The sequence below is a fragment of the Rhipicephalus microplus genome, chromosome 5 (assembly GCF_043290135.1).
Source record: "Rhipicephalus microplus isolate Deutch F79 chromosome 5, USDA_Rmic, whole genome shotgun sequence".
Lineage (NCBI taxonomy): Eukaryota > Metazoa > Arthropoda > Arachnida > Ixodida > Ixodidae > Rhipicephalus > Rhipicephalus microplus.
The window spans coordinates 98,789,946-98,808,967 of record NC_134704.1 but is presented as its reverse complement, the minus strand read 5'-3'; the positions used below and the strand labels follow the sequence as shown (position 1 = coordinate 98,808,967).

Below are 19,022 nucleotides of genomic sequence, written 5' to 3'. Positions count from 1 at the left end.
GCGGTAAACAGCATTGGGCAGATTTTATTCCCCTGCCTTACACCCGTCTTGATTGGTATTCTGTTGCTTTCTTTATGAAGCACTATGGTATCAGGTGATCCCCTGTAGATTTATTCAAGGATGTTTATATATGCTTCGTCGACGCCTATCGTATACCAAAGGCCTATACGATAGGCATCAAACTAAGTTCGCATTTCTCGGGTATTTGCGTTATATAACGCTTCTGTTCTTTTAAAATACCCTACATCACCTCTATTGCGCCCAAACAAAGATTTCTGCACCTATCTAGAAAGTCTGGCTCACTCAGCCAAGTTGATAGCATGGATGAAGAAAAAAGGAATGAGGTACCGTTACGTAACATGATGAAAGCCCACCGTATCGGCCCAACGCGTGATCAAAAAGTCAGAGCGTGCGGAAGGTTTTATTACTCTCGCTGGCGTTTCGTTTTTCAACATCCTTTACAAGCCGGCCGCTTTTCGCTGAACAATCACGTTTTGATTAAAAGCTACCGGGCACCATACCATAAAGTTTCGGCAAATCTCATTTCTTCCATGACCTTGACGCAAAAGGCCCCCGTGTTGGGCCGTCGTTGCTGGCTTCAATGCGGTTTGGCTTTCCATGGCAGACTGTGTGACGTGATGCTCCGTCATTCGTTTTTCTCTTTTAATGGGTGACGTAATGCTCCTTCATTTGTTTTACTCTTCTCAATTGGTGACGTATTGCTCCGTCATTTGTTTTTCTTTCCTCAATGGGAGCAGTCTCTTTGGAATACGAATATTTTGCCTCAGCCGCTTTATTCTTAATGTCACCGACTAAGGGACTTCTTCTTCTTCATTCTCATGAACAGTACACTTCGTTCGAACGTCTTTGATACGAACAAAAAGGTCACCACTCAAGTCGACCTCTTTATGAAGTTTCAATAGTTACACACGAAGAGGTTTACTTCAACGGTCGGCGCCAGCGCATGCATTCCTGGCAGAGGGCTGTAACTTTGATAGGAGATTACGCACATATATGATAAACTTCCACTGAAATGTCATTTATTTATCGTTCTTCGTGCTGAGAATATGAACGCTCTTGGTGTTTTTATTTCTATGTTACAACCGAACTCCCCAGTGAATGCACTATGATATCAATTTGAAACTGTTTAGTGACTATTATTATGCATTTTCCCCTCACATTTATCAGGTTCTGTACCCTGTCGTATCGCCACCGATGGGTGGCTGGTGCTTTGTCAAGCTGTCATTGGACAGCTTTTTCCCGGCCACCTTTTTTCACCGTAAATGTTTTTGTTTTTGGTGAAAATAAAGTTCTTTGATTGATTGATTGATTGAATGATTGATTGATTGATTGATTGATTGACTGACTGACTGAATACGATCGGTTTAAGTTGGTGGTTGTAGCGGGGATAGCGACTGTATTACCTATAGCTGATCGATTGATATGTGGAGTTTAACGTTACAAAACCACTATATCAATATGAGAGACGCCATAGTGGAGGGCTCCGGAAACTTCAACCACCTGGGGTTCTTTAACGTGCACCCAAATCTGAGGACACGTGCCTACAACAATTCCGCCTCCATCGGAAATGCAGCCGCCGCAGCCGGGATTTGATCCCGCGACCTGAGGGTAAGCAGCTGACTACCTTAGCCACTAGACCACCTAGGCGGGGCAATGTTACCTATAGCTACAGATAGCAATGCAATACCGGGATATAAAAAATGTGGGGAAGAAATGTACACGCCTTATAGTAATTACAAGTTGAACTGCGTGGTTTTAGATTTTGTTTTCTTTAACTAGGAAGTTTCTCGCAGTTCATTTCTTTTTTTGAGGAGATTTGGCAATTATGGGTGTTTATTTCTTCTTGCAAATGACCGATTCTCCGAAATTGGTTGTTTAATATTGCATTCTAAGTTTAAAAACTGTGGTAATATCAAGTCTAGTCATTTCTTTTGTACTGTTGCTGATAATATTTTTCTGTATCGTTTCATTTGTGTTCACTTCCTACTTATTTACTTTATTAATGAAGTTGTTTATATACGCTGCTGTAAACTTGCCACAGTGTAGTTTTTTAGATGGGAGAGAGGTGCGCAGAAGCTAGTCCAGCAGCTTCTCAGATGGTTCTCCCAGCTTCTCCAATATTCTTGGCGACACATGAAGCATTTATTTATGTTATTGCTCTAAACACTCCGCAGTGTTATATGAAACGATATCTGAACACGACTACATGCAAACATACTAAGTGTATTTGAGATGCTTGGAACGTTTGCACGCAGAAACATATACATGCAAACACACATACTTGAAGACATAACACCTACGTTTGTTCATGTTAAAACCTTATATATTGTTGTAGTAAACACAAGCATAGATTCTTTCTATTGATGATTCTCAACTTTGTAAATGGTGTTTGAATAGTGAGCATGCCCTTCTGAAATCATAATTTATGAAATAAATCTCAACTGTTATAAATTTTACCGTGGAATGTTTATAATTTTTTAGATTTATCCGAAAACACGGTGCCATGGATCATCATCAGCCTGACTACGTCCACTGCAGGACAAAGGCCTCTCCCATGTTCCGCCAGTTAACCAGGTCCTGTGCTTGCTGCTGCCAATTTATACCCGCAAACTTCTTAATCTCATCTGCCCACCTAATCTTCTGTCTCCCCCTAACCCGCTTCTCTTCTCTGGGAATCCAGTCAGTTACCCTTAATGACCAGCGGTTATCCTGTCTACGCGCTACATGCCCTGCCCATGTCCATTTCTTCTTCTTTATTTCAGCTATGATATCCTTAACCCCCGTTTGTTCCCTAATCCATTCTGCTCTCTTCTTGTCTCTTAAGGTTACACCTACCATTTTTCTTTCCATTGCTCGCTGCGTCGTTCTAAATTTAAGCTGAACCCTCTTTGTAAGTCTCCAGGTTTCTACTCCGTAGCTAAGTACCGGCAAGATACAGCTGTTATATACCTTCCTCTTAAGGAATAATGGCAATCTACCTGTCATAATTTGAGAGTGCTTGCCGAATGTGCTCCGCCCCATTCTTATTCTTCTAGTTTCTTCAATCTCGTGGTTCGGCTCTGCGGTTCGGCTATAGTCAAAAGAATCACAGCATATTCAGGAGTGAATGATGCTGAGGGGGGCGAAGCGTCTGTCTGTCTGTCTGCCTGCCTGCCTGCCTGCCTGCCTGCCTGCCTGCCTGCCTGTCTGTCTGTCTGTCTGTCTGTATGTCTGTCTGTCTGTCTGTCTGTCTGTCTGTCTGTCTGTCTGTCTGTCCGCCCATGTTGGGTCAGTCATCGAACTAGAAGGGTGTTACAAAGCAGTAACGAAGTCCTTGGGCCGTATGGCCCCAAGCGTGCCTTCCCGTCATCTCGGACATTCTGTGTGGGGGCGGGTTGTCACCTGCACCGGCTCTGTTAGGCCCCAAGCGTGCCTTCCCGTCATCTCGGACATTCTGTGTGGGGGCGGGTTGTCGCCTGCACCGGCTCTGTTTGTCTCGGCTGTGCGCTTTACCTGCGGGGCAGTGGCTACGGGCGGGCCCCTCTGGAATGTGCGGAAGGCCGGTTGTGTGCTACAGGAGGGACTGCCGTGACTTTCTCCTGCGTGGTCGCTTCCGAGTCCCCGCGCGTGTGCCACGTGCATCTGCCACGTGTGTGAAGGGACACTTGTGTTGTGCTCTCCATGAGTAATTGGTTCCCCGAAGAGACATTCCGCCTATATCTACGGAACTGCACGGCGAGGCAGGAGAGCAGCCCGCCAGAAGAAAACAGGAGAGTGTCGCGAGAAGAGTCGTCGTTCGGACGTTACTGTCCATCATGTTGCAAATAAACGTCTTGTTAACTTTTCCTTTACGCCTGTCCCTCTGCCTCAGCTCTCGAGAGTTCTGAACGTCCACGTGGCCTGCGGAATGACGACCACCACCCAGCTCCATGCTACCTACTGGGTCCGCTGCGGCCACCGACGCGGCTCGTAACAACTGATGGCAGCGGTGGGATTTCGAGGCGCCCTTTGTAACGTCATCGGAGGCGCGCTTCGCAACACTGGATGGCAGCGACGGGATTCTGCTCACGCCAAGTCACAACAAGCTCGGGCCAGCATCGGAATCGTCTCCGCTGTGATCATGGCTGCAGAGTGCGGTGAGTGCTTGACTTTTCTTCATTGAGATTTTACCAGGCTTTATCTAGAGTTTTGTAGGAAAGGTGGTAAATTTGGATAACTACTCTACGTTGACCTGTGCATGGGAACGTAGCGTCCTAGTAGTAGTGAAGTTAGCAGCACTTGTACCAACCATGAATCTGAAGGCACGGAAAAAACCGCTTTTGCTAGAGTTAGCTAAAAGTTTGGGTTTGGATGTTCGTGAACAAATGAGAAAGCCAGAGATTATCGGGGCTATTGAGGACCTTAACGCAGACGACGACGAGCTCTCAGAGTGTCTAGAACTGATAGATGAACATGAAAGGCGTAAAGCTGAAGAGAAAGAGAGAAATGAGAGGCTCATACGCGAAGCAGCAGAAAGGGATCTTGAGATGAAGCGCCTTGAAATCGAGCTGCTCAAGGCTCGAGGTAGTAGTGAAGGTAGCGAAGCGTCTAGCGGAGTAGAACGGAAGTCGTTCAGGATGAAAGACCTAATGCAACCTTACCGCTCCGGAGAGGACATGGGTCTGTTCTTGGTAAATTTCGAGCGCACATGCGAGAAGGCGCGTGTTACCAAAACAATGTGGCCGCAGTGCTTGCTTACCCTACTACCCTGGAGGCTGCCGAGGTAATTGCCCGCTTGACAAAAGAGAAAGCAGATGATTACGACCAAGTTAAGTCGAGCCTGCTAAAGAAATATAGATTGTCAGCAGAAGCATTCAGGCAGAAGTTCCGGAACGCCGTAACGCAGAAAGACGAGTCGTATGCTGATTTCGCATACAAGTTAATGTGTAATATGAGGGAGTGGCTCAAAGAGGCTAAGGCGTTCGAGCATAAAGAGAAAATCGTGGAGTGTTTCGGACTCGAGCAGTTTTACCGTCGTTTGCCCCAAGACGTTAGGCTCTGGGTGCAAGACAGGGAGGAGGTAACCACTGTGTCGAGGGCCGCGGAGCTAGCGGAGGATTTTGTTTCGCGCCGCGCGCTTGATAGAAGAGAAATTCCCCAGTGGGAGGGCCAAATCAAAAAGGCAACTGGGTGGAGGGGACATTCAGTCCAAGAAAATCGAGAGCGCAACACTGGTCCCGAAAAGCAAAGGGAGGTAAGTAATGAGACCACGGTTGAGGAAAAGCACCGAAACAGTGCGTTTGAAAAGAGGCGACCACTTGTGTGCTATAAATGCCACAAGCCAGGTCACATTGCGGCCGTCTGCAAGAGTCCAAAAGTTGTTTCCTTCTCAGTCGACAGCGAGGGTGAAAACATGCGACTGCTGGAGCCATATATCAGAGAGCTGATAGTAAATGGAAAAGAGTGTCGCGTGCTGCGGGATTCGGCAGCGACGATGGACGTGGTCCATCCCTCGTATGTTGAAGCTGAACATTTCACAGGAGAGTGCGCTTGGATTAAACAAGCAGCGGAGCTATCAAGCGTATGCCTTCCGATTGCTAAGGTATGCATCGAGGGCCCCTTTGGCGCATTGCACACAGAGGCTGCAGTATCTGCTTATTTGCCAAAGCAGTATGCATACTTGTTTTCAAACAGATCCGATTGGTTACTAGGACAGAAGAACCTAGCGTACGGGAATGGGGTTGTGTGCGCGCTCACTCGCTCAAAGGCGCGAGAACTCGCAACTAGAGCCGCACCGCTCGATGTTCCCTCGAGAATCACCGAGAAAGCCGGAGATGGAGAGCCCACGAACACGGTAGACACGATCACGACAAGCACTGATCAAGTGAGTGATGAAGGCGCGGATGAAAACGAGGAAGACCCTCTTGAATCTAGAAGTGTGTGTGAGGAAATGATTACTCCTGCATCTAGTAGCCTGCAGACTTTGCTGAGAGTGGGTCGATCGTCCCTTATAGAGCAGCAAAGAGCAGACCCCACTCTTCAAAATATAAGGAGTCAGACTAATGAGGGTATTTCAAAGAAAAACGTGATGTATCAGAACAGGGCCGGGATACTTTATCGTAAGTATCTAGATCGCAGACGGGTGCAGTTTGATCAGTTAGTGGTACCAGAACGTTACCGCCGTGATCTTTTACACTTAGCTCACGGTAGCTCATGGTCGGGTCACTTGGGGGTCAAAAAAACGAAGGATCGCCTGCTGCAGGAATACTATTGGCCGGGTTGTTTCCGGGAAATAGAGAATTTTGTCAGAACCTGCGACACCTGTCAGCGTGTAGGAAAACCAGGGGATAAGGTTCGTGCCCCAATGAAGCTCGTGCCAGTGATCACTGAGCCCTTTCGACGACTCGTGATCGACACAGTAGGGCCTCTTCCAACAACAACATCCCGTTACCGTCATGTCTTAACAGTAATTTGTCCCGCGACCAAGTTTCCTGAGGCAGTGCCTTTAAAGGAACTGAGCTCGGTAGAAGTGGTAAACGCGCTGTTGTCTATTTTCGCACGCGTTGGTTTTCCCGCTGAAATACAGTCCGATCAAGGGACCGTTTTTACGAGTGCACTGACTACAACTTTCTTAGAGAAATGTGGAATCCGATTAATCCACAGCTCGGTGTATCACCCCCACTCAAACCCAGTAGAAAAGTTACACTCGGTAATGAAACGCGTCCATCGAGCACTCTGTTTCGAGCGCAAAGTCGACTGGGATGTGTGCTTGCCAGCAACCATGTTTGCGCTCAGGACTGCACCTCATGAAGCCACTGGATTTACCCCGGCAGAATTGGTCTACGGTCGCTCTCTGCGATCCCCACTCCGTATTCTTCGGGAGTCATGGGAGGGGTGAGCGAAGGATCCTACGGTGGTTGAATATGTGCTAACTCTGCTAGAAAGGTTGCATAGAGTACCGGAGCTGGCAGGGGACGAGATGAGCAAGGCACAGGCTCGGGCCAAACGCTACTACGACAGGTCGGCAAGATCACGCCGGTTTGAAGCTGGAGATCAAGTCATGCGGCTGAAATATTCACCAATGAATAAACTAGATGTTCAATGGGAAGGTCCGGTGGAAGTCGTTCAAAGGCTGTCCGACACAAACTATCTGGTAAGGATGCCAGGTAGACGTAAGACGCAGCAGATCTACCACAGCAATCTGCTCAAACCGTATCGAGAGAGAGAGGCTGTCGTAAACATGGCGGTAAACGTGCCCGAAGAGCCACCACTAGATTTCCCCTTTTCGGGAGCGGAAATAAAGGAGGATAACGCTGGTCAAACGCTCAAGGCCATAGTTGAGGTAGCTAAGCTCACAGCTAACGAGAAGCGTGACCTAGAAAGCCTCCTGATAGAATATGAGGACATGTTCTCGGAGAAACCGGGCCGAACAAATTTGGTAGTGCATGACATAGAGCTTACGGCCACTCAGCCCGTGCGGTCAAAGGCGTATCGAGTGTCGCCGCGTCAGCGTGCCATTATTGAGACCGAGATTAAAAGAATGCTCGAGCTCGATGTGATTGAAGCTTGTGAAAGCGATTATACCTCTCCGCTTATATTAGTGGAGGTTCCTGGGAAAGATCCGCGACCATGCGTTGATTACCGGAGGTTAAATCACATAACAAAGAATCAGACTTACCCCATATCAAATATAGAGGAAAGAATTGAGGCAGTAAGCAGTGCTAAGTACATCTCTACCTTCGACCTCGTTCGGGGTTATTGGCAGGTGCCTTTGACCGAAAGGGCCAGCAGATATGCGGCGTTTATTTCTCCCATAGGAACATACCGCCATAAGGTGTTGAGCTTCGGCTTAAAGAATGCCCCCTACTGTTTCTCGGCTCTCATGGGCAAGGTATTGCGGGGTTTAGAGGGGTTTGCCCTGCCTTATCTGGACGATGTAGCACTATTTTCAGGGTCATGGTCCGAACATCTCACCCACTTGCGAGCAGTGCTTCAACGTTTCCGCGAAGCAGGTCTGACCGTGAAGGCTCGGAAGTGCCAACTTGGCCGAGCAGAGGTTACTTACCTGGGTCACATAGTAGGGCAAGGCCACCGTAGACCTTCCGATGTCAAAGTTGCGGCAGTTAATAATTTTCCGCAGCCCCGGACAAAGACAGATGTGCGGTCGTTCCTAGGATTGGCAGGGTACTACCAGCATTACATTCCCCGTTATTCAGAGCTGGCCAGCCCGCTTACTGACGCTCTTAGAAAAACCGAACCTCAAATTCTGGAGTGGGATGATAAGAAAACGAGGGCATTCTTAGCGCTGAAAAATGCGCTCATGAGCCAACCTGTACTTCAAGCCCCCGACTACGCTAGACCCTTCGTGGTTCAGTGCGATGCAAGTGACCGCGGCATGAGCGTAGTATTGTGTCAGAGAAACGACGCAGGAGAGGAACTTCCCGTGCTATATCAACACCTCCTAAAATTCTTCAGGCCTGCGCCTCACGTGACATGACGTCAGCTACGTCATCACTCGCCGTCCGACCGGTCCTGCGGGAGCGCGCCGCTTCTGGCACTCCTCTCGCAGTGAACGAGTTGTATCTCAGCAATATTGTTTTCTCTCGCGTCTCAATGTCTTCAAAGGGTATTGTTAATTATAAGAAACTTGTCAAACGTGCAAACTTCCTGTAGTAAGAGTTAGTTTATTCAACATGTACACACGAAACAAGGGCACGAAGCAATGATCAAAAACACAAATAAATGAACATACTAATGAAAATTACAAATGATACATGAGCACTTTATTTTGGAGCAACAGTTTTCAATTTCCGTGCTTTTGCGACAGCTTTGGCATCGGCTTTAGCAACAGCGGCTGCGTCATTCCTCTCTTTGCAATAATTATTTAGCAGAACATTTGTCGCACATTTTATCAACATATTTATCACCAAATCTGGTTCGTGCCCATTCGCACAAGTCACCAGTTCCTCAAATCCTGGCAAGCTCTCCTTCACAAGCTGTTGAACAATGCATCTGTGATTTCGTGCCTGCAGAAAGCACCCGGCATTTTTTTCATTCTGCAGCAACTTTGCAACAACAACTTCAGTGTGCATCACTACTGTCACAACACACGCGTTCGGAAATTTCAAGCCACCTCGATTGAGACTTGCTATTAAAGAATTAGCATCACCATCGCACTCAGCATCGCAACTGTCAGCAACAAGGTTCTCTTGACAGTAGTTGCACTTCAATGTTTTTACCACAGAGTTAGTGCAAAAGCCTCCAACATAAGCAAAAACAGCGACGCGTGTGCTTAAGCTGTCAAGGTCTTCAGGTTTGACAGTAACTATGAAGTCCTGTTGATTTGTGGCTGTTGCCGATGGAATAGCCTCATCAATAAAATCGTCACTGCTCATTATAGGAAGAGTATTTTGTAGGCGAATCCTGCCTTCACTCTCGTACAGCTGCCTAATGCTGATGTGGTAATGACCACCAGCCATTTGCCTGTACTGGCCAAATCGGTTTTCGAGGCCGTCTGTCTGCAGCTTGCCGAGCAGGACATATTTATAACGAAGCTCGACAAGGCAGTACTTGGTGAATTCAAGTATTGCATAGGCGGAATGCCTTAGAGCCGATTGAGTTTCTCGCGTGAGAACGCCGTTGTCGTGTTTGTAGGATTCCCACACATCCAACCAAGTGACAAACGCATCGAGAAATTCCAGCTTAGGGTCACCATTCAGGCACGAAACTGGCTCTTCATAAACATCTCTGTGGTGATGGCCTTTGTGAGGTGTTTTACCGTTTACAATCTTCCACCAGCGGAGAACTATCCTGATGAAATTGGCAGTTTCTTTGGCATGCCATAACGCATGAAAGTTCCAGTGGTGATCCCGTGCCTCAGCTACAAAAGCATTGAATATTTGTAGTACTAGCTTAACATTTTGCCTTTCGAAGTTGCTAGGATTTAGCGCCTTTGACGAAAGGCGATAGCTGTACTTCAAAAGCTGAGAAGCCTCTAGCTTGTGCAGCTCCCGAAGATCTTTGAATGATGCCCGCTGTATGCAGTCGGGATGGACACTGTTGTTTGAGAGATCAAACATAGGAAAATATAGGTTTGTCTCAAGATTCTTTTGATTTATCCAGTTGTTTCGAATGCATTTCAACAAGTGCACAGAATCCACAACATAAAACATATAGGTCTTGTTGCGTCTTTTGGATTTGGGTAAACGATGCTCGGCTTTGGCGGATCTGAAAACATACTAAGTGCTTTGCGATTGATTGCGTTGTTGTCTGAAACTACTGCAAGAACTTTAAAACCAATTTCCTCAAGGCCAATGATTACATTTTTCAGGACAGCATGAAGAGAGTGAGCATTCATTGTTCGTGCAGGCAGAATGTGCACCACCTCGCGAAAAGAACTCAGCATGCTTTGCACCATAAACACATGAGCAGAAGTAGCCGCCTCTTCACTGTTTCCTGCTGCCCCTGAAATTTTTCCACCTTTAAAATCGAAGAAAGGCTGGATGTGAATTTTGTCAACCATGAGAACCACGGCACTTTCATGCGGCTGCAATTGTTTAAATCTGTGTTTTATGTACCTGAGAAAATTTTCACTGGCTGACTCAGTGTCAGGTGACAAGTGAAACGAGGAGCAGACATTTCGACAAGTACTGGGATGTGGCATGGCAAAAAAACCTGAACCCCTGAGAAATTTGTAGGCGTGTGGAGATATGGTATGCAATATGCAAGCAACCACCATACTTTCGGAGGAATACTCCAATCGTTGTTTTCCAAGCAACGCCACCTGTTCTCGCAAGAAGCGACTGATACGTTTCTTGCTGTCAATGGCATCTCGTTCAAGTTGCTCAAGAAGGCTAACGACTACGTCACAAAGACCTTCTGAGGAGCATTTTTCATCGAGGATGCTTTGAAGCCTACTCAGGATGGCAGACAGGACATTCACATTCCCAATGCTTCCTGGCACGACATAATCACCTATACGGCTTAATTTGGTACCATGAAAACATACACTGATACTCAGGTCGCTGAAAACAGTAACAGACGACCGCAACATCGGCATGCTCTCATCAACAATATTTAAAAACAGGGCACAGTTTGTGCGGTGAATTACAATCCACTCATTTGGCACAGGTGCACTTTTCAAACATTCCATAAGCTCAAAAAGCGAGGAAAAACAGCATTTCGTTTCTTCATCACGATAAGAAGCCTCCGATTCTGCGATGGCACGAGCGAGGTCAGCCGCTTCTCGGCGCATTTTTTTCGTTTCCGGGCATTCTCTCGGAGAAGGGTCATCCTTCGACAAGTACGAAGGACATCCTGGGAACAGTGTGGGCACTGATCCTGAACGCAGGCGTGGTACTTTCAGTGAGACCTCTAGCACTCTTCCTGTCATAGGATCCGTGTAGGACGACTTGTTCTGAAGGCATGACTCGGTGAAATGCAATGCGCATACCTGCATACCAATGGCAGTCGCAGAGTGTCAGCGAACCTCGGAATGCGTCTAAACATTGCACAAGCACTTCGCGAACAGTTACAATGAGTATAATTTCACCATCAGTGTGATGCAATGGTGACATCCAGTTTGCTCTTACCTTGTTGTTTTCCGTAGGGAAGAAATCCTTTCTTGGGATAGCACTGAGCCACTTCTTCCTTAGCACTTCATCCTTGGGGAATGAAAATACTTGAACTTTCTTCCCGGTCTTGTAATTACTTGAACATGCCGGCACACAACACTTATTGGGCATGTCAGAAGCTTCGTGCAATAAAATTCCGGCAGTAAAATTCACTGCACACAACGCAAAGAAAATGGCTCGGCGGACTCGCGAAAAAAAACACGTGCAGCACGGCCGTTACCACTGCAGCAAGTGGAAATTCGGGAATGCGCAACGGAACCGGTCAGGAGGTATTGGACTCGTAGGACGGCTGGTGGTGACGTCACGGCGGAGGGCGCAGGCCTGAAGAATTTTTAGGAGGTGTTGGCTATATGCAAGCCGCAAACTAACTGTAAGGGAGGAAGCCTATAGCGCTTCAGAGAAAGAATGCGCCTGTGTTGTATGGGCGGTTCAGAAGCTCGCATGCTATCTCGCGGGATCAGAGTTTATTATCGAGACGGACCACCGTCCCCTCACGTGGTTGCAAACGATGTCGCCTAAGAACGGCCGGCTACATCGCTGGAGCTTGCTACTGCAACAATACTCTTTCGAAATTCGTTACAAGAGAGGCAAATTGAATGGCAACGCTGACGGCTTAAGTCGTTGTTTCTAGGGATCTTGATGGCGTCAGGTAATCTGGCTTGGGTATTTAGGTTCCATTTTTTTGTGCGTGTGACAGGTTTACAATTGTTTTTTTTTGTATTTGTGCTTTATCACGACACGTGTTTGTGAATTTGAGCAGCCGACTTCAGGTTGGGTTGTTAGAATTGCTGCTGCTTTTGTAATGAAGAACAGGTCGTTTTGGATGAATTAAAAGCCTGGTGGGTCTCAGGAAGAGAGTATGGGCGCTTGCCTGCTTAGCAGTTGTGTTTCTCGCGTGGTGGACACATGTGCTGTCTTTCGAGAAGGAATGTTGGCCAGCAGAGCGGGAGCCTTTCTCCAATTTTGGACGACGCTACCAGAGGCTGCAGATCACCAGGGTGCCAGAGGATTGCAGCAGAGCCGCATCGAGGTGTCCACGGCTTCAGCACACCAGCATTGTCTTCATCGACCTCTCCCCACAAAGGTGGATGACCTTCGTACGTCGAGGTCTCGGCCGGCCGCCGGGGAAGCTGTTACAAAGCAGTAACGAAGTCCTTGGGCCGTATGGCCCCAAGCGTGCCTTCCCGTCATCTCGGACATTCTGTGTGGGGGCGGGTTGTCACCTGCACCGGCTCTGTTTGGCCCCAAGCGTGCCTTCCCGTCATCTCGGACATTCTGTGTGGGGGCGGGTTGTCACCTGCACCGGCTCTGTTTGTCTCGGCTGTGCGCTTTGCCTGCGGGGCAGTGGCTACGGGCGGGCCGCTCTGGAATGTGCGGAAGGCCGGTTGTGTGCTACAGGAGGGACTGCCGTGAATTTCTCCTGCGTGGTCGCTTCCGAGTCCCCGCGCGTGTGCCACGTGCATCTGCCACGTGTGTGAAGGGACACTTGTGTTGTGCTCTCCATGAGTAATTGGTTCCCCGAAGAGACATTCCGCCTATATCTACGGAACTGCACGGCGAGGCAGGAGAGCAGCCCGCCAGAAGAAAACAGGCGAGTGTCGCGAGAAGAGTCGTCGTTCGGACGTTACTGTCCATCATGTTGCAAATAAACGTCTTGTTAAGTTTTCCTTTACGCCTGTCCCTCTGCCTCAGCTCTCGAGAGTTCTGAACGTCCACGTGGCCTGCGGATTGACGACCACCACCCAGCTCCATGCTACCTACTGGGTCCGCTGCAGCCACCGACGCGGCTCGTAACAAGGGTCACACGAACCACGGCAAGCTAGGAGGGAGAGGCCCTGAAAAATTCATGCATCTTAATGAAATTAATCATAGCGAGTTTGTGAACTGACTAGTATAAAGGACTATTTGTGCTTATGGGTGTTTTTAATGCTTCGTCCCAATAAGACTTTTGTGTGTGTGTGTGTGTGTGTGTGTGTGTGTCACATATGTTTAGAATATACTCTTCGTTACCCAAGTGTTGCTTCATATAATTTAAATTGAGTGGATAAACACCCTATTTGTTAAAAAGCTGACATATAGACAACATACAAGCCTCGCGCCTAAGATGATCCGCCATCAGAGCCACGGTGCTCCTCTCTTTTCGCTTGTCAAAGGTAGTCACGGTAGTTGGTTGCCGCTCCAACCGTAGATTTTCTCGGCTAATGTAAACACTACGCAGATGAAACGTTAAAGGTTTTGTTTTGTTTCTACTTAAAACATTGCGTTTGGCTGAGTGGAGAGTCAAAGTCTTCGTCCAGGTTCACCACAACGTTGATGTCGCCTACCTAAAACCAGCAACATAAACATGTGTCTGTGTTAAAAAGTCAATCTATGATGGGTTTTAGAAGTGCGAGATTTAAGATTTCAAAGGTTAAATAACGTGGTCACACGGGACAATGATTAAAAATACGTACACTGGTCTGAAAAGCACACTAGTTCTAGATGGTTGGGAAAGTGCCGCCTTTTCCATAACACGTGGGGTCCGTCAGGGATGTCCATTGTCTCCTGTGCTATTTGTTCTCAGCCTTGAGCCATACTTGCGTGCTCTTGACGCGGATTCACGTGTCCGGGGTCTTGCGCTTCCTGGTAGTGGTGTCGTGAAAGTCACAGCTTTCGCTGATGATATAACCTTGTACCTTTCAGATGAAGATAGCCTTTCACGCAGCCTGCATGTATTTTCCCAGTATGGCGACATTTCAGGTGCAGCGTTGAACATCTCCAAATCCCGGTATTTCTTCATTGGTTCTCCAAACTCCAGGTTTAGCACCGGTGTTCCCATTCAGCCGGCTGCGTCCCTTCCTATTTTAGGTATTTTATACAACCACTACGGCATTTGCGAATCTGTTTGGTTAAACGCTCTCGAGGAAGTAAGATTGAAAATTCAGGATGCACGGGATTTTGACTTCCCGCTTCTTGAGCGGAGGTACCTTGCGCAGACTGTATTTTGCGGTCGCATTTGGTACCTTTCTCACGTCGTGCAACCATCTTTACGTATCGTGCGATCACTGCAGTCTGCTTTGTGTTCCTTTTTTTGGTCAGGCGGCACTGAGTTGGTCTCTCGCGCGGCACTGGGACAGCAGCATGCTCAAGGAGGCTTTGCTTTCCCTTCAGTGTCCATACGCTGTCGGCTGCTGGCACTGCATTTCCTTTTGCGCCTAGTGCAAGGGAAAGAATCTCCCTCACGAACGCTTGCATATTACTTTCTGGGTACTCACCTTCGCCATTTGATGCCTAATGTGCAACTTAACAGGGGGCCACAGTCAATAACACTTCCTGCGTTTTATGCTACAACTGTTGCATTTTTTCGCCATGTCAAGTCGAGCTGTCCTGGCATAGATGTTTTGAACAACCACATAGTTGAGACAACAGCTGCTTTGTTGCTTTCGTTGGTCCCGCCAGCCCGCCGTGCGCGCTCTAGACAGGTGTCTTGGAGCTCCTTAACAGCTTCTTTTCTGCCTGGACACCTTCGGGACTTCATGTGGCGCCTGGGATGGGGTGTACTTCCCACTCTCGACCGCCTCGAAAGGTGGAGAATAGTCCAGTCAGCAACATGTCCAAACTGCTCCCTTCGGGAAACAAATCAGCATTTTCTGAGGCATTGTATCATTGCTCGCGTTTTTTGGAGAGCCGTACATGCCGGATTTCAGTGCCTCAGAGTAAATCGCTTCGTTTCTTCTGGGCGTTGTTCGCGAGGCCGCTTCGCTTGTCTTCTCATTGTTGCCGGCGCTTTCTGCCTCTGGCGCAACCGCTGCGAGGCAGTTGCAGCGGGCCGCCGCCGCCGCGCGCTCTACCCGATCCTAGAACGATTGTACTCGGAGCTGCTGTCTGTTTTGTCGGAGGAGCTCTTCTTCCTCGGTGAAGAGGAATTTCTTCAGCACTGGTCTTGCCCTTTCGTGTCGGTCTATGACGGACGAGTGAAACTTGTCTTTCGGCCGGCCTGGTATTAGTAGGCTGATCTGTCGATGCGCCGGCAGAAATGGCATGCCAACATGTAAATTAGCAAAATGTGCATATTTGTGTTTTATTTGTCTCTTGTTTACCTTGAAGTATTTTGTGGTTGTGTTTGTGTGAACCATCGAATGTACATGTTCTTTCAACGTCATCTCATATTCATGTTCATGTAAATGACGTCTGTCTTGTCATCATCGTTAGAGTATGTCTAAGACGGAAATGTTCTGTTGAGTGTTATTGACGTTTGTGGCAATAAATTTTTTCTAAACACGGGACAGCTTTAAGCTCTCCCATAGTAGAGTACCCTGTACTCTAAATCGTTACCCATTTTTTCTACCCCCCCCCCCGTAGAGTACAAAGTACTCTAAATTGTTAAGCAGTTTAACTGAATACACGTTTGTTTCGTGCGTGGGAGCGAAACGCGCTGTTTGTAATCGCTCGCCCAAAAGTCATTTAGTCGATGCGGCTCAAGGGATGGCTTTCAGCTCTTTCATAGTGGAGTACCAAGCATTGTAAATCGTTATTAGCTTTTTAAATGCGAAGCATTTCTTAGCGAACTTCAGCGACGTTGAGCGAATCTATCTATCTATCTATCTATCTATCTATCTATCTATCTATCTATCTATCTATCTATCTATCTATCTATCTAGGCGCCTACGACTTTTATCTCTCATGGCCATTTCGATAATGGTATCGATACCAAAAAGCCATAACATGATTGTATGAAGAACATATTTGACTAGTCATAACAAAAAAAACTGGCAGATCCCACGTGCATTGAGAATCGACGATATGCGAAGCACGAATAAGAAAGGTTGATATGTCACTTTAAGATCAGCGCAACATTAAGAGGTAGAAGTAAATGTTGCCGTACATGATTTCCGTGTCATTATCATCATCTTCGGATGTCTCGTTTACCTTTGTCATCTATTCACGTCACGTGATACCAAATTTACTATATGTAAAGCTAGTTAAACTGCCGAGAGCGCGCTATCAGCGTGGTATGTTGTCATAATCTCACATGACATGCGTGTCACGATTATCATGTTTGCACCAGTCATATATTTCGGCATTCATTGACGTCACGTAAAACGAAATTTGGTATATGGAGAGCTAGAAAAACGCCACGAGTGTATCGTGAAGGGCACAATATACTCCAATGTAGCGTTGACGCATGCGCACACTGGGCACAGTGACGAAGTTATAAAAACGCGAGAACTCTATAGTCTGATGCCAGGCATGACCGACGCCACCAGCGTCCGTCGGCGCGGCCTTACGGCAACCGGCGGGAAATTCGCGCCGATGTGTTACCCCAACAACACTGCGTCTGCCTCTTTTCATGACGGAGAGACGCCGGACGCGCTCAAACGCGCATGCATCAAAGCAACGCAGCGCAGCACACGTCTGCTAGTATATGGCAAAATCGGCGTCTGGCGTCGCGACGCCGGTGTGAGGCGGCGAAATGAACGCCGGTGACCGCACGCATCGCCTCACGTCGAAATGTATTGGCGTCTCGAAAGTGGCATGTAGTCAAGTTCTAGTCAAGGCTAGTCACCCCACAAATCAATCAATCAATCAATCAATGATTTTTTATGTTAGTGTCTGCCGCCTGTGTTGGCCATGCAATCATGTAATGCCATACAAGTTTCGCATTATGCCATGTGAACGAAAACACCGCAAAAGCTGCAGGACCATGAAATGTAACTTATGACATTAATGACAAACATATCTTGATTTTCATGTCAGGACTAGCCAAATGTGTTCTTCATACAGTCATCTTATGCCATACCAAGTTTGATATTGATACCATTATCGAAATGTCCAGGAGTCGTAGGCGGCTAGATAGATAGATAGATAGATAGATAGATAGATAGATAGATAGATAGATAGATAGATAGATAGATAAATAGATAGATGGATAGATCGATAGATAGATAGATAAATAGATAGATAGATAGATATATAGATAGATAGATAGATAGATAGATAGATAGATAGATAGATAGACACGTATCTCATGAATGTCGTGATTTACATTTCATAGCCCTGCAGCTTTTGCGGTGATTTTGTTCACATGGCATGTTGCAAAACCGGCATGGTATGACATGATTGCATGGCAAACACAAGCGACAGACCCTAGCATGAAAATCATGACACGCGTGTCATGTAACAACATGACTACTTGCCGCGCTCGCGGCCGTTTTGGTACCGTCACATATAGCCAATTCGGTATTACAATGCGTGATTGGATGATGGAGATATGTGACTGGTGCAAACATGATAATCATGATCGAGATGCGTGACATGTAACAACGTGACTACATGCCACGCTCATCATGCACTGGTGGCTGTTTCGCTAGCTTGGCTTATACCAAATTTCGTATCACGGGACGTGAATGGTGACGAAGGTATGATACTGGAGCAAACATGATAAACATGAGATGCGTGTCACGTAACAACAATATTACCTGTTTCCTCCTGATACGCTCATGGCCATTTCGCTAGCTTGACATGTACCAAACCTGGTATTACGCGACGCGAACGGAAGTCATAGGTAAATGACACATCCAAACATGATAATCACGACATGCGTGACATGCAACAACATGACTACATGCCATACTGATGATGCGCTCGGGGTCGTTTCGCTAGCTTGATTGATTTATTGATATGTAGGGTTTAACGTCCCAAAACCACTATATGATTATGAGAGACGCCGTAGTGGAGGGCTCCGGAAATTTAGACCACCTGGGGTTCTTTAACGTGCACCCAAATCTGAGCACACGGGCCTACAACATTTCCGGTTTCGCTAGCTTCGCATATGCCAAAACTGGGTGCACGGTAAAAAACTCCAGGTGGTCGAAATTTCCGGAGCCCTCCACTACGGCGTCTCTCATAACCATTTGGTGGTTTGGGGACGTTAAACCCTACATATAGATCAATCAAAAGCACATATGCCAAAATAGGTATTACGTGGCGCCAATGGATGACGAAGGTGTGTGACTGATTGATTGATATGTGAGGTTTAACGTCCCAAAACCACCATATGATTATGAGAGACGCCGTAGCGGAGGGCTCCGGAAATTTCGACCACCTGGGGTTCGTTAACGTGCACCCAAATCTGAGCACACGGGCCTACAACATTTCCGCCTTTATCGGAAATGCAGCCGCCGCAGCCGGGATTCGAACCCGCGACCTGCGGGTTAGCAGCCGAGTACCTTAGCCACTAGACCACCGCGGCGGGGCAAGGTATGTGACTGGTGCAAACATAATAATCATGCGATGCGTGTCATGTGAGAACATGACTACATGCCACAGTCAAGGCACCACATTTCGACGTGACGCGGTGCGCGTGCACGCCGGCGTTCATTTCGTCGCGTCACCCCAGCGTTGCCACGCCAGGCACCGGTCTTGCTTTAT

The 19,022-nt window shown here is 47.4% G+C and overlaps 1 protein-coding gene and 1 long non-coding RNA gene across 2 annotated transcripts in view; one reads left to right on the top strand and one right to left on the bottom strand.

Moving 5' to 3' along the window:
• The window catches only part of LOC142817524 (uncharacterized), a 95,007-nt gene that overhangs the window by 50,250 nt on the left and 25,735 nt on the right, over nt 1-19,022 (top strand). The gene's annotated exons all lie outside the window — the stretch shown is intronic.
• On the bottom strand, nt 11,004-11,788 carry LOC142817879 (uncharacterized). The gene is made up of 2 exons (XR_012895402.1): nt 11,571-11,788; nt 11,004-11,431 (listed from the first exon to the last, which is right to left on the bottom strand). It is a non-coding gene; the product is annotated as an uncharacterized LOC142817879 (long non-coding RNA).